The sequence below is a fragment of the Rattus norvegicus genome, chromosome 1, assembly GCF_021556685.1.
Source record: "Rattus norvegicus strain SHRSP/BbbUtx chromosome 1, alternate assembly SHRSP_T2T, whole genome shotgun sequence".
Taxonomy (NCBI): Eukaryota; Metazoa; Chordata; class Mammalia; order Rodentia; family Muridae; genus Rattus; species Rattus norvegicus.
Genome location: NC_141534.1, coordinates 31544557 through 31558008, shown reverse-complemented (window position 1 = coordinate 31558008; position 13452 = coordinate 31544557).

Below are 13452 nucleotides of genomic sequence, written 5' to 3'. Positions count from 1 at the left end.
TCGGTCTGGTAGAGCTGGGCAGTACTCAACAATGCATAAGTACCCCATTTTTATCTGCTGGTGGATACTCGGGGTTAGTGCATGACGGGACCAACACACACATTGCCATGAACATGGGTACAGACATCCCTGGGACATGTGGCTGCTGTTCCCTTAGGGTATGTACCTTCAGTGAAATTGCTGGGTCATGTGAGTGATGGCCTCCACGCTGCTTTTAATTGTAGCTGAACTCATCGGTCCCCCTACTACACAGCATAGGGCTTCCTCTACACCCTGCCCCACAATGTGTGAATCTCTCATCTACTAGAAGATAGTCTTTTAATGGATATAGAATTCAGACCAATATCCTCAATGGGAATGCCTGCAAGTGATCCTAAGGAATTTATACATTGTTGAAAGAAATTAATTTTCATGAGTTTTTAAAATGTGAGGCATAATTGGAATTTGCTTTCAGAACATTTTTTTAACTTGGTTCTTCAATTTGTGCCAGTGTCCCATGTCTGTCACTCATATGTCCACCGCTGCTCTGTGCTGCTCCCCTAAAAGTCAGAGTAAGTGGTAGTTAGGCTTTCACCCAAGAGGCAGATTCTCAGGTCCTACAAGCTGTCCCCACAAAAGAATGAATCATTGAAGTTTGTGTGCCGGGAACTATGCTGTTTTGGACTTAAAGGCAAAGATGATTTATCTGTTCTGTTATTCTTTTGAACACATAATTTCAGGGTTCTTTCGTGGTTCCAGGTGCTACTGATAAAGCCATCAGTATGACCAAAGCATCCCAACTCTGTTACGTCTGATCTGATGGAGACAGATGGTTAGCAAAGAGAAAGCCATGGGTCTTATTAACAGCACCATCTTAGTTGGTGCTCTAAGGCTGTGAAGAAACACCATGACCAAGAACTCCTACAGAAGAAAGCATTTAATTGGTGGATTGCTTGCAGTTTCAGAGGTTTAATCCAAATTATAAGCATGGCAGGGAGCTTGACTGCACATAGGCAGACATGGTGCTGGGGGTAGTAGCTGGCAGTTCTACATCTGGATCTGCAGGCAGCAGGGGGAGAGAGAGAGAGAGAGAGAGAGAGAGAGAGAGAGAGAGAGAGAGTGGGAGTGGGAGGGAGGGAGGGAGGGAGGGAGGGAGGGAGGGACTAGGGAAAGAGAGAGATTGACATTGGACCTGGAATAGGAGGTTTTTTTCTTTTTTCTTTTTTTTTTTTTTTTTTTTTTGGAGCTGGGGACCGAACCCAGGGCCTTGCGTTTGCTAGGCAAGAGCTCTACCACTGAGCTAAATCCCCAACCCCAGGAGTTTTTGAAACCTAAAAGCTGGGTGCTTTGGAAAAGGAAGAACCAGGGGAGAGAAAAATGGAGAAGGAAAAATTAATTTAAAAGGCAAAACAAAAGAAAGAAACATAGTAAGTATTTTATTTTGATATTAAATGGCATTTGTGGTCATGTAGATATTTTTGACAAATCCTGAAAAGGAAAAGCCTCCATCTAACATTTTCTGCCTCTGAGAGAACTTGGATTTTAAAAATAAGAAACATTTTTATATTGGACTTGAGTCATGGCTAGGGCACGAAGGTGGCACAGCCAATCAATACCCTTTCAAACAAGAAGCACAAACCTCACTTTTAAAATGTTGATGTGCTCAAGATTTATACTGTAAATTCTTGGAGAGAAAAACATGAATTGAGACAAAGTTATTGTTTTGGGGAAGGCTGGGGGAAATGAAAATCTTTGAAGAGGAGACAACATAAGCCTAAAGCTTGGAAAGAAAAAGCAGTGGCTCCCCAACCCACAAGTCTGGTCCAGGAAAGAGAGTGCTAAGTCACTGTGCTCCCCCTTTGCCTCAGACTCCCTGACAGCCCAGAAAAGATAAAGGAAGTCACACAGAAAAGCCAACAAGAAGAGACTGTAGACAGAAGGTCCAAAGAACAGCAGAAGCTAGAGGCTACATCCAGATAGTAATCACCCTGATCCGAGCACGTGCCTCCTTAAAGGGGCAGTGGTAAATCTGGGCTCTTGCCTGCCTAGGGCTGTGCTGATATGCTCCATACATGCACTATGTCAGAGGAGACTGAGGTGAAGACAAGGTTTCCATCATCATGAGTAAGGCATGGCCACCTGGTGCCATGGCAACCATGAGAGTTGCTTCATATTCATCAATCTCAGTGATGAAGGACGTCATCAGATGTCAAAGGTGGACAAGAAGATTCTGGTTATGAAGCTGCAGGCATGTGACAGAAAACTGAATGGAAAGCTAGACGCAGACCCTCACAGTGGTGTGTGGAAATATTGGAGGTTTAGTCACAACTCACCCAAGACGCAGAGAACCGAGATCACATCCTGGATGAGAGAGGCAACTCTCTACTGTTTATACTAAAGTATCAGAACCTTCTGGAGTGAACCTTCAACAAAAGAAAATAACCAAAGTGAAACTTTACAACCAAGACTAAAGTGACTTCAGAGAAAGGGGTCAGTGGGTTCACTTGACATAAGCAAGGAGTGATGATTCAGAAACTTGATGACAGGATGATAGGATGATAGAAATCCCCCACGTGGCTGAATGAGAGAAGGCAGGCTGGAAACAGTTATCAGAAACCTGTGGGACTGCAGCTGTAACTCAGGTCGAAAGAGAGAGAGAGAGAGAGAGAGAGAGAGAGAGAGAGAGAGAGAGAGAGAGAGAGAGAGAGAGAGAGAGAGAGAGAAATAAGAAATAACAGGCTGAAACATACTACAAAACATAATGGCAATAAAGGTATAAATCTACAACTTGAAGAACCAGGGTCCACAGAATAAAATTCCAATATGATAGAGCCCTGGAAGAGATATCTGAGGACCTACGTAGTAGATAAATATCTGTAAGCTAAAGATGAGGGGAAGTCTTAGAGAAGGTGAAAGAGAACACTTGCCTATGAGAGAAGATGGTTCAACATGCAGTGGCTTCTCTCACAGGAGCTTGGAAGACAGGAGGAAGGGAGGCATTTTCAAGAGCAAGGATCAAATCTCTGTCCACTCAGAATCCTTGCTAAAGAACAGTGTTCCTGAAGAAGGGTTGGTGTGCCAGGACATGCTCATCTGAGAGAAAGCATTGATGCTGGAACTTTAGAGACATGCAAGGTGCAAGGGGACCTGGGGCCAAGCATTGCCCTTACGTCCTGGTGAGAAAACCCACTGACCGTTTCCACCTTTCTCAAATGGTGCTTATGATAGGCCCAGCAACTACGACTCTGCTTAGTTTTATTCTGGAGAAGTAATGCTGAAGTGTGGCAAGCACTCAGCACACAACAGTCATTGAAAAATGACATTAAAACCAGAGTCCAATTCACTTTCAAATCTGACCCCAGGATTCAGAGGTCTATCACACAGCCCTGGTTAGTAAGTTCTGATGGGTACAGAAAAGTGACTGACACATCCCTCAATGGAGGTATATTCTTCAGAGGCAACCCAGGATCCAAGCAAGTCCGTCTTGCAGAGCAAGTATTGGATAGCAGCATCCCAGCACCCTAGCAATGATCCTTACATCTGAGTACAGGGGAGAAACCTGATCAGTTACTGCCCCCTGGTCAGTTACTCTCCCCTGGTCAGATACCGCCCTCTCCCCCACCCCCGTCAGGCACTTCCCTACCCTTGGTTAAGTACTCCCACACACACCCGTGTCAGGTACTCTCTCCTGGTTAGATACCGCCTCCCCCCCCGTTAGGTACTTCCCCACCCTTGATTAAGTACTCCCCCCTGGTCAGGAACCTCCCAACCTTTGATTAAGTACTCTTCCCCCTGGTCAGGTACTCTCCCCTGGTCAGGAACTCCCAGCATCAAGTGAAAAAGATGAGCTCCTTTCACTTGAAGATCTGGCTGCAGAATGTTCTGGATGCTCAGACTTGTTTCCTTACATTTACCAGTGTGGTCAATGGATTCAGATACTTCTCACCACATAAAGGGGCATTTAAGGACTCTGAGTTGTTGTTATTATATCTAATTCCCAAATTAAAATTACCTCTGTGCTCTGTGACTCTAGAACAGCAGTTCTCAACATATGGGTCATGACCCCTTTGGGGGTTGAATGACCCTTTCAAAGGGGTCACATATTCAGATATCTTGCTTATCAAATATTTAAATTATTATTTGTAACAATAGCAAAATTACAATTTTATTGTTGGGGGTCAGCACAACATGAGGCACTGTATTAGGAAGGCTGAGAATCACTACTTTAGAGGTTTATACAGGTGTAAGAGCTGTACAGATTGGTTAATAGTTACAAGCAGCTCTGAGTCCATGGACTGAAAAATGGCAGCCTCTACCACAAGGTCCGTGGGAAGCACGATAGACCTTCATCACTTCTCAGTCTTCATTTCCACCCACCTATAACCTAGAAAGCTTCCTTCCCATTCTGGTTCCTTTGCTCTGAATATTTTTAAGTGCTGTGGTTATAATTTAGCTTTTCTGAAAACCCAAGTCTAAATTAATTATAGTTCTGCTAAAGGGGAAAAAAGATATTAGATGGCCAAGCTGAAGTAAAATGAGTCAACTTTTTCTCTCCTTATTAGATTTTAATGGTATTATTATAATAATTAAGCTTTTCATTAATTTCTTCATGCTTATTGAGTTACAGTTCCCTGCAGATTTGAATCATATTTAACATGTAATTATGGCAGTCCATTTTTAGAAGAAAATATGGATGTAGGGTGTGGAGTCATCAGGCTTCTGAGCTGAGAGAGCCAGGCAACTGGGCATGGTGGCACACCTGTGACCCCAGCACTTGGGAGACTGAGGCAAAATGATTGAGAGTTCAAGTCCAGCTTGGGATACAAATCTAGATACTGCCAGTATTGTCAAGAAAGAAAGGAAAGGAGAGAGAGAGAGAGAGAGAGAGAGAGAGAGAGAGAGAGAGAGAGAGAGAGAGAAAGAGAGAGAGAGAGAAGAAAAGAAGGGAGGAAGGAGAGAGGGAGGGAGGGAGGGAGTGAGGGAGGAAGGGAGGGAGGGAGGGAGGGAGAGATAAGAAACAAGGCAGCAGAATCGCTTTCTGCATCAATTCAGTGTGATGTTATCATTGCACATGTATGTATGTCAGACTAGGGAGAAAGCAGGTCAGTGTCTTCCAGGTTTGGGGAAGATTGGAGAGTCACTGGTCCCCTCAGAGACTTGCGTGCTATAGTTAAATCTACCCAGGGAGCATTACTTGTCCCTGGTCCATCTCTTGAGCAGCTCATGGCGACCTGCAGCTCTGAATTTGGACTGTTTGCAGCACTTTGCTCTCAGTGTGCATTCACGCGTTTGCACGTGTGCCCCCACACACTCACACACTCACACAATCAGACAAAGTGCCATTGACCAAAGCTACAGACTCTATCCTGGACTCAAGAACTCCTGCGTCTTGGCCTTCTCATCCTCTAGACTATGGCATCCATAAGGTACTAAAGACATGGCTACTATACCCAGTTCACCTGTCAACAACTATGAGTTGACCAATGCTGCCCACCATCAAATTCTTCCTCCACCATCTTTTCTTTATACACATGAACAGATGCCTAAAGTGCAGGTTCCTGGGTCGTCAAGTTGATGGCTCAATGCCATAAGCCAGGACCCGATGGGACTCATAAGATGCCAGGATGCCACTGCTACCTCTTATTTTCTGGGCCCCATGGGAAGTTCCACACAGCTCCTCCCAAATCTATAGTGGCATTCCAAAGCCCAGATGCTCACCTGAGCCTAGAGCCCAGAGGGACACTATGGGCCCAGGTATTCAGATTCACAGAGCCAATTTTATTTCATGGAACATAGATCACATTTCTTTGGCATGCAAACTTCCTTCTTTACCATGCTTGCCATGACTATGATACATGCATGTATGCTGTGCACAGCCTCCTGTCTGTACAGGACTTGTGTACATGTGTGCATGGTAGGAGATGTTAATATGTCTCGGTATTGAGCAGGCATGGAGCCGATGCCCCTGAAGTGGTGGCTCTGGGTTCTTCATCTCTTCTTGTGGTGGTTTAAATATGTTTGGCCCAGGGAGTAGCACTATGTGGAGGTGTGGCCTTGTCAGAGTAGATGTGGCCTTGTTGAAGGAAGTGTGTCATTGTGGGCATGATCTTTAAGACTCTCAGCCTAGCTGCCTGGAAGCCAGTCTTTTAGTGCCCTTCAGATGAAGACGTAGAGCTCTCAGCTCCTCCTGCACCATGCCTGCCTGGATGCTGCCATGTTCCTGCCTTGATGATAATGGACTGAACCTCTGAACCTGTAAGCCAGCCTCAATTGAATGTTGTTCTTGTAATGGTTGCCTTACAAGGGTCATGGTGTCTGTTCACAGCAGTAATATCCCTCTCCTTCTACATCCAGAATAGACTTTTCCTCCACTCCTGGTACCTGGTCAAGCTCTTCTTGTGAACTTCCATCTGCTCTGACATCTGCCTGGACCCATGTGACCATTGCTGAGTCCAGACTCACCCCTGTATAGCGTTCTCACATAATTGTTCCTCCTTTTTGTTTGTCCCAAGGGCCACAGTGACTTTCTGTGATAATTCTGATTCCAGACACTCTTGAGGATGTGACCAATGTGAATGTCTCTCTGGTGGCAGACATGCTCAGAGCAGTTCAACCAGAGATAGGAAGAGGTGACATTTGAAGTCTAAGATCTGGCTGGAAACCTTCTCATGGAGTCAGACAACTCATTTGGCCTGAGAAAGCTGACTATATAAGGAGGAACAGAGAAACTCCACATGGCCCCTGGACCACCAGTCACACCTATGGTGGTCTCCGTATATAGGAATGCACCTTTTCCTTCATTATAGACAGGGATTTTATCCCAGATGGGCAGTGCAGAGTCCTGACCACTATCACCCTAGGTTTAACACATTAGAAGGGAGGCTCTAGTTTGCCTAAGTGACACTTTATTATCCTGCCAGGTATGTCCAGGGCTCTAATGTCCATGGGGCATTGGATAGAAAGGAAAAGCACAGGGCCACCCTGAGTGACAGCACATACAAAGTAAAAGTGCTGCTTTAAAACAGACTTAGTGTGTTCTGGAGAAGGTGAGGCAAAGAAGATGATCCCCTAAATACTACGATATAAATGAAGACAGCCTGGGAGATGGTGAAATGCCTCAACATGCCTCTCTTCTGCAGAATGGTTTGCAAGTTGTACTTACTGAATACTTACCTGCTTGCATCTATGGTGTCTTACTTTGTAAGCTATGTGGCATCAAAAGTCACAGCATGCAGAAGATCTGGGCAAGAGAGCACATCTTGGGTTGGGTACCCATAAGAGACTTCCTGCTCCGATACAGAGTGCATACATTTGCATTTTATGTAAAAAGTCCTGAGACGGTCCTACAATGTATGAGTTGACATTTAAAGTGCAGCAGTTACACACAGACTCAGCCAGCATTTGTCCCTTCAGGGTGGTACAGGGACCAAGCCATGTGCCCCCCCACACTTCATCTCCAGCCGAATAAATAAAAACCATAAGCCTTTGAGATCTGGGTTCCTACCTGCATTAACAGTGAACCACACAGGGCCAGGCTTTCTGTGGCCTTACTGATGAAAACAGACAGGGGAGTGCATCAAATACACTCCACAAATCTTCTCCACAGATTTAGGGTGTTCTTGGTAGCTATATTCAACAAGTCAACCATTGAAATGAGGCAAAGACAACATCAGGCTATCGTGTTCTCGAGTCACCTTCTCTAACTTCCCTGGCATCCCCTTGTGGTATCGACAGAAGGTATACAGTATGGACAGCACCTGGAGATGCCTCCTTCAAGGTCAAAAGATGCTATTTATTTCCCTTCTGCTTTGCCCTGTCCCTGTCCCTATCCCCGTCCCTGGGCTGACTCCTAAGCCTTTGACATAAGACAGATATGAAATGCAGAGGCCTCTCTCTCTCTCAACAATGGGCCAGGATCTTTAATGCCATTTTATTCCTATAGTACATCAGGAAAACACCGGTTCCCTAACCCAGCCCCAATTTCCAAGGCTTTTCTTCCTCCTTGTTGCCACAGAAAATGATCATGGTTCCTCAGCTGTGACATTTAAAGGCACCTGTCCAGAGATGCAGAAGAGAGTCACCCAGGGGACAATTGTCTACTAGCCTGAGCACATAGCAATTGCCTTCATATCAAACTTGACAAGCAAGAATTCTTCCAGCATGGACCAGACTCCATGACTGTTTCAGGAAGCCTCTCTTGTCCAGCAAGCTCTTTGTACCTGAGTGATCTGAAGACAGACATACCTATAGTTATACTGAATGAGATCAGCTGCCTTGCCGTGAGTGGGTCTCCTGAACACCAGAACTGTTGGCCCATATGACTTGGGAGGGTTACCATCTCATCTGCATCAAGACACTCTGGACAATGCAAGACTGTTTTATTGGTATTTTCCGTCTGTGGCCAGTGCAATTTACACATGCAGAAACCAGGCTAATTATTCCTAGGAAACACAGGACTGGTGGCCAGCTAGTGTTCTACATGGTCCACACAACTGCAGGTCTTCAGGGGGAGCATTAGGGCTGTCTGTGGAGCCCTGGGTACCCATGGTCCCACCTTGTGTTCAGCTATCACTCTCTGTGTGGGTTTGTACAGCTGCCCACAGAAAAGCCTCCTGAATATCTAGAACACAATAAGACCTTCTGTACATCTGGAAACTTCCATCAATGCTCTGGTTTTCTGACTTCTTGAACATCTTTGCTATCAAGAGAAGGGGAAGAGAAGCTGAGAGGTGTGTCTAGGGGAGGCATTTCTGCTGTAACTCTAAGGCCCCACTCCCTAGACCCTTGTTGGGCTAGATGGACTAGCCACAGAAACATGTCCACAATCCTTACTCCAAGGTCCTCACCCATCCACGACCCAAGCAGTCTCTCCAAACAACTGTTTCATCTCATAAACAGTGAGCTCTGTGACCTCATTCAGCTCTCAAAACATGAGTGTGACCCTGTACTCAGCCAGCCTGGTCTGAATACCTTAGAGAGCCCTGAAACACTAGGCAGGCTGGCCACTTGGCCCTCTGCTCTGCTGACACCTTTCTGGGAATGTCCTTTTTGCCTGACACATCAATAGAATAAAGGGCAACAGACCAGGATTTACTATTCTTTCGGAGGAATTTAGGAATCAAGAAAAACTTAAGATAGGTTTACTGAAAATTGTCACCACCTCAGGTTGGTCTGAGAAGAACAGGTACTGTGAGAAAGGGCAGATGGTGACTAGCCTTACCACCTAAGTCAAATATGGCCCAACACTGCCTCCATGTGTCACAGCCTCGGGATATAAACAAAGAAATCCTGACCTCAAAGTAAGTGCTTGAGATAAACAGTTAAGCTCCTGCCAGTCACCCCCAGTTCTAGACAGCTGGAGAGGGATCAGGTCATAGGAGCTGATCGCTTCTAAGCCAGTTACAGCGGCCACATTCCAGCCAATCACAGTAGTCATCTCTAGCCAGCTTCAGAAGGAGCTGAATCATTCTGAGCTGGACAGACAGTCTGACATGGCATAAGACTGCACCATACGCTGGAGTTGCTGGGCAGAGCTCTCTGAACCTCTCCCAGCATTTAGGGTTACTCGATCAATAAATTTGATTGAATTAAATTCTGTTGTTTGATTTACCTGGAGTTTTTTTTTTTTTAGTGACAGTCTAGTGCTTCCCTAAAGGGGGTTCCCTTTCCCCGATTTGTGGTGGGTAGTTTTCTAAAGCTAACGGTGGGAGGTTCAACACATTGATCTTCCTGTTTGAAATAAAGACATCCAAGGAGTATGTAAGAATGTCTTTCCCGATCATCTCCTCTTTGCTGGTACTGGGATGAGAGAGGACAGCAAAGGGCCAGGCAGGGCTCCAAGGGGCAGGAAGGCTCTGCCTTGTGCTGACGGTGTCTTAGTGTGGCCATGGTTTCTAAGCTCCTACAGCCAAGTTCCTGTAGATCAGTTGTCCCAAGAAATTCGTCCCAGTGTCACCAAGAAGAACCAGCTGCTGACTCTGCACCTGCACAGCTGCTCCTTCCTGTAAGTCTGCAGAAACGCTGCTTCATAAACATTCCTGAGAGCTCGGAAGCAGCCACCCATCTCTCAGAAAGCTGTGCTGGCAGTGACGGTTCCTGAAACGCTTTCTACCTGAGGGCTCCTGGTCAGGTGAACGAGCTCCCTTCCAACCAGCAGGCTCTTTGTGGAGAGAGTTTGTCTGGTATGACCGAACTGCTCACATCAATATCATACTGAAGGGGAAAAAAGCAGCAATTCCAAACACTGTGGACAGACATAGGTCGTTAGTACCTGCAGTTTCTTTCCTCGGAAGTACAGGTCCATCCCCCCAACAAGCAGAGAGTGATGTGTTCCTGGAATCCCTTGCACAGACCGCCCCGTAGCCAGTCCATATTCTCGAAGGCTGTTTGGTTGTCTTTGGCAAACCATCCCAGGCTCGGGCTGAGGAGGCTGCTCTGTGGGTTTGAAGAGTAAACACAAATGATATTGTTCTTGATAAGCTGAGAACATGTCCCTCGCTGGTATCAGCAGTAAACATGGAGCCTTCTGGGCCTTGTGGTGTTCTTCCTCCTGTCTAATTGACTATCCCTGTAAAACAGGAAGAACATGATGTCTTCTGCCATCAATACCCTGGGCAGACAGTGGCTGGTGGCTACTCAGAATGTCCCAATGCCTATGGGTTAAATCAGAAGGCAAGCTTTCTCCTCAGCAGGCCAGCTCCTTCTCCTTCATGGATGACCTAGCTGGGAGACCCCTGTCTCTGTCTGTCAGGGGAAAGGAAGATTCATCTCAGAAGACTCTCCCCAGTCTGTGGAATGTCCACAGACAATCAGATGAAACAAAACATCAATGGGCTCTGAAGGCACCTGTATCCTGTGACACCATGTCATAGTCATTCCAGACAGAGGACACCTGTGTGGTAACAGCAGCCCAGTGTGATCTGAAGAGGGACATCTTCTCTCCTCATGCCTTTGAAGCACACATGGCACCGAATTTTTTAGGCTCTAGGGCTGCCCCACTGGATGTGGTAAGGCAAAACAGGCAGGTGCTATTCTCTCTCCTTATCACAAGGTTTGAGCTCCACCTGGCATAAGAATTCAGCAAGTACCTGAGAAACGTCTTGAGGCATCCTCCCGCCTGAGATGGAACCCTTCCTCTATTCCAGGTGACGACACCACAGGGTAGAAAGGGATCAGCCACACAAGAGACCCAACCTCTAAGAATGCTCTCTGGAATAAAATTTTCTTTTATTTTTAATAGACTTTTTAAAAAAAGACTTAAAAATGGACATTTTTGTCATATAGGACTTCTTTGTTCAAGAGCCGAATTGGGATCAGTATCCCACTTTGGGGCCAGTATGCTGGAGGGAGGTGAAACAAAGTTGATACAAATTAAATCAATAACTGTATTTCAGGTAGAATCTTTACATCCTTGGGATTCTCCAGTGTTTTTCCCCTTAAAGTACTGTCCAAGTGTACAGGTATGTATAATTTTCACTTTTACAAAAACCACTAATGGTAAAAAAAAATTTAAGCAATCACATAAAAGAGTGACAGATTCAAGTGTGAGTAATGGGGAGAATGAGCATGCTTGCTGGTGTGAGAGGCTAAAAGGGCATGGCCCCCACAAGAGCACGGGTAGCAGGCCTCAGGGCACTAGTGATGGACACCCCTGTGCCCAGATCTGCATCCATGCTGTTGATCCCCCCCAAAACAAAAACCCTACAGATAGATGAGGCCTTCAAGGGAACACCCATGTAGCTTGGTCTCAACAACCCCAAGGTAGAAATGACCCAGATTCTTTCCAATGGCTAAGGACAAACTGGTTCCTATGGCACCCTGGGGAAGGAAGACCACAGATGTCATTCAAGATGGACTCAGCACAGCCCAGCAGCAGGGCCTGCCCAGCTGCCACTCAGAATGCCCACAGGACATTAGGAAATGATGGACATAATTCCAGAACATTATTGCGGACCAAGGCCAGGATGAGGGAGTAAGGGTAAGAGTGTGCTCTAAATGCCACAAATCACAAATGCCATAAATTCCTTTCCATGGAGTAAGACAGGGGCTACATGTGGAGATAAGCTGTTCAGAGCAAATACACACAGGCACATATGTCCACAATTAACCACACACACGCACACGCCTGTGCATGCAAGCATACATATGCATGTACACATGTGTACAAGAGCAAACACAGTGAGCTGGCCCAGTAGGTAGAGGAGATTGTGGCCAACCAGTCAATCCTGGGACCCATATAGTAAAAGAAAACCAACCCCTACAACTGTCCTCTGCCCTCCACATATATGCCTTGGCACATGTGTATCACCCTTCCCCATACAAAGCAAGTAGTAAATGATGTAGTAAAATGTTAAGAGTATAGGCTGTAACCACACAAATTCAGTAAACTGGTGATATCTTAAAACCTGTGTAAATTGTTAAAACTGTAGATCCAATTGCACGTTCTTGATATGACATTTCCTGATAGGATGTCATCACTGGGGACCCTGTGAGAGGCAAAGAGAAGGGGTATTAATTCAAAACTAACACAATCTACAGTTACTGGAAAGCATTTTTTCTTTATTTTTTGCTGACTATGTACCCATCCTGTACAGATGTGAACACAAGCATAGATGTGGTGTGTGCTCATCCCTTACACGGCTGTGCTGCTGTCTCATTGAATTGTGTGCCTAGATGAATAGAGGTGACAGAGGGCTTCAGAGAGAGTCAGCACAGGCAGGACTTCTTGTGGGGCTTGCTTCTCAGTCGCAACAAATCCACATGTCAGAGCAGGGGGGTCACATGAATAAGAGCAAGATTAGATGGGGGCAAATGTCAACACTCACCCCCCAGGGTCCTGACCAGCACCAGATCACCTTCAGTTGCCTTCTTTCCACCCTTTATATTAGACCTGAACCACCAGACACTGCAAGTAACAGGGTTTTGCAAACACATGTCTAAGGCTAGCTTTTAAAACTCTCTTTGAAGCATAAGTCCATACTGAATTTAGAGATTGTGTCCCAGCTGTAGTGTTAGATGATCTCAGGGCTCTGGATTCTTCTCTTAATCCAATTCATGAATTGATAGAGCATCTCTGTCTTGCTCAAGATATCTCAACCCACACCTACATGCTCGCCTTCATCCTCCCATTTCGCTTCTAGTTAAGGTCCCTCTGAAGAAACCACTGGGCTCTGCTCCTCAGTAAACAAAGGACCCACAGGTCAGCCCTGTAGGTGTCTCTACTTGGGAGGCTCCCTTCTCTGGCCTTCCATCTCTTTATGGTATTCTCCACTGCGGGCAAAGATATCCCCTGATGAATCTGACAAATTCACTTCCCTTGCCATAGGTGTTTGGCCACCAAAATGCCATTACCCTAAAGCACCCAGTGCTATCGTTCTTACTGAGATCCTAGTCAAGGCCCACAGTGGCTATAGGCATCATAGCATAGAAGGAGTGGGCAGTGTGGACATCCTTCAGCAAGCTCCTCTCACACAG